This window comes from Berghia stephanieae, chromosome 2, assembly GCF_034508935.2.
Source record: "Berghia stephanieae isolate SIO BIC M18660-M18661 chromosome 2, UCSD_Bste_1.3, whole genome shotgun sequence".
In the NCBI taxonomy this organism is placed as follows: domain Eukaryota; kingdom Metazoa; phylum Mollusca; class Gastropoda; order Nudibranchia; family Aeolidiidae; genus Berghia; species Berghia stephanieae.
Window position 1 is genome coordinate 21,967,880 of NC_088361.1, and position 3,088 is coordinate 21,970,967.

At 42.3% G+C, this 3,088-nt stretch overlaps 1 protein-coding gene across 2 annotated transcripts in view; it reads right to left on the minus strand.

Moving 5' to 3' along the window:
* The window catches only part of LOC144964498 (semaphorin-1A-like), a 156,186-nt gene that overhangs the window by 14,950 nt on the left and 138,148 nt on the right, over positions 1-3,088 (minus strand). The gene's annotated exons all lie outside the window — the stretch shown is intronic.

Here is a 3,088-nt window from a genome sequence, read left to right on the forward strand (position 1 = left end):
GAGTTCAATCGCCAAAATCTTATCGCTGAATTGACACAAGATTATGTCATCATTATTTAGTTATTGACATGAGGGCACGATCCACTCCAGACGCTAAAACTTTAATATTATTATTATTATGACCAAAAACAACAACAAAGGAAAAGTAAACATTATTTAACATGTTTTTACCCATCGGACCTGAGATAATGCATAATCATGTGTACACACGCACATACATACATACATACACATACTCTCTCTCTCTCTCCACACAAGCACACATAGGGAAGAGAGAGAGAGAGAGAGAGAGGGAGGGAGAGAGAGAGAGAGAGAGGGAGGGAGAGAGAGAGAGAGAGAAAGACAGACAGACAGAGTGAGTGAAAAAAAATTAAAGAGAGAGAGAGAGAGAGAGAGAGAGAGAGACAGAGAGAGAGAGAGAGTGAGAGAGAGAGAGGAAGAAAGAAATAAAGAAAGAATAGAGAGAGAAAGAGAGAGAGAGAGAGAGAGAGAGAGAGAGAGAGAGTGAGAGAGAAAGGGGGGGGGGTTGAAAGGAATGAATATATAATTTCCATTCGACCCTCAAGGCCATCGCGCGCTGCATGTCAATATCAAATCAATGTCCTAAATGCGAGCTATCCCCCCCCCCCCTCATCCCCAACTCTCCCCCCCCCCCCCCCTCAATCACTATGCAAAATATATTATGTAAATTTGCATGCAGGCAATAAGCAGGTCAGGCCAATCAAGTGTTGGCAAATAACGGAAACACAAAAAATTGAAATGCATTATTGACATTTCTCAAGAATGACTGGTTGTACTCTCTCTCTCTCTCTCTCTCTCTCTCTCCCTCTCTCTCCCCTCTCTCTCTCTCTCTCTCTCTCTCTCTCTCTCTCTCTCTCTCTCTCTCCCTATGAGAATCTATATCTATCTCATGGTCTGCCGGTCTACCTGTCTGCCTGTCTTTTTGTCTGTCTGTCTGCCCGTGTTACTGTCTATCTATGTATGCACCTATCTACCTATTTATCTATATATCCATCTATATCTCTATCCATTTATCTCTTTAGCTATCTATATGTCACCTTTCTATCTATTCATTTATCTATCTATCTATCTATCTATCTATCTATCTATCTATCTATCTATCTATCTATCTATCTATCTATCTATCTATCTATCTATTGAATCGTGTTTGATACAAATATGGTACGAATAGTGCTCGACATGTAACAATGGAGCGAATTATTATTGTAATATTTACCACGATGTTGGAGTCAGTCTACATCGATGTTTCAGGCCTTTTCAGCCATCGTCAGGACTGTGTGTTACATGGGTTTGAGTTGTTGTGTGTGGTTGCTTGTTGAAGTGGTTCCGTAGGTTTGTAGTTGATTAGTAGATGTTTTCGACTATGTGGGCATCGGTTGTACATCTCATTTTTCGTGTTGAGTCTATCTATCTATCTATCTATCTTTCTAGATACATTATGTTTATCAATTCCACTATCTTTTATATACCTCTCCTTTCGATTTCCACTCACTCCCAACGTCCGAAATTTTGAAATTTGAAAATTTCACTATTAAAAAAAAACAGACTACGTACACAACAACACCAACATAAAGAAAGTACCTCGTTATGTAATATTATGTATTACAAACAACAAAGTCATAACCAAAGGCCCGAACGATATTATGCAAATTAGTATTTTCCCATGAGTCGATAGAGGTTTGACCGAGCGCCCTGCGAGAACACACGGCCCTAACCCTGTATAATCCAATCACATCTTTATAACACGGCCCTAACCCTGTATAATCCAATCACATCTTTATAACACGATATAAAAAACACGACATGAAGAAAACAATAACAATGCCAGGACGAGGGTTGCCATGTTGGTGTTTTTTTGTTTTTATGTTATAGGACTCCTTTGCGAGTTCTGTTTTATTTAAAGCCAAATTTACACAAGTCATGATGAATACTTTGAAATACTCGTGTTCATTTAATCCTTTCCCAGTTTTCCAAGCTGTCCGAACTTTTAAAGAGCTTTTTTCTTGTTTTATTCATCTTTTCATTTTTAAAAATTCTGTTTCAAATATGAGCAACAATAATAATGCACTAAAAATCACGCTGGGTTGCCAAAAAAATATTTTTTCAATGAACGATTTTTAAAACGGCCAAAATTTTTCGGAATTTGGCATTTGCATTAACCAAATCGGCAACTCTCTGGCCAAGACCAAATCTGGTGAAAAAAACAAAAAACATCCCAAGAGTGAGGGGTTGAAGACCAGGGGAAGGCGCCAGTCCAGGGGCGGTGATGATAATCATAAATATTAATGGGCTGCGACATCGTAAAGTCGCCAATACAGGATACTAGAGGGACAACCAAAGTAAAGGCGACAAATTTGGTCTCCGTAGTTCCCGTGTCCTCACTAGGCTCCATGGGCGTCCCGTCCCCAATTTGCATGGCAATGGGGTCCCCCACCGGGGGTCTGACGGGGTCTGACGTGTCCTGAAGATCTGACGCCGGTACCCCGGGATGTGGCACTGGTTGATGGCGGAGGTGTCGGTGATAACGATAGGGCGGTGGTGGGATGATGAGGGGGAGGCAGATGAAGTGGAGGAAGAGGAGGAGGAGGAGGAGGAGGAGGAGGAGGAGGAGGAGGAGGAGGAAGAGGAGGAAGAGGAGGAGGAGGAGGAGAAGAAGAAAAAAGAAGAAGAAGAAGAAGAAGAAGAAGAAGAAGAAGAAGAAGAAGAAGAAGAAGAAGAAGAAGAAGAGGAGGAGGAGGAGAAGGAGGAGGGGATGGGGTAAAAGGAGGCTGGAGGTGGGATGGAAAAAATAACACGAGGAAAGCAATGAGGAGCAAAACCGCGGAGAAGAAAGAGTGAGGGTGGAGGGGGTGATTATAAAACAATCCCAGACCTGTGCCAATTCCGATTCCCCCCCCCCCCCACCCCCTCAAAAAAAAAGGAAATTGTAATACTTTCGACCCCCCCCCCGCCCCCCCCCGCCTCTCTCTCTCTCTCTCTCTCTCTCTCTCTCTCTCTCTCTCTCTCTCTCTCTCACCCCTCCTTTAATGCCAAAAAAGGCATAATATTCTCTCTCCTATACTACAAG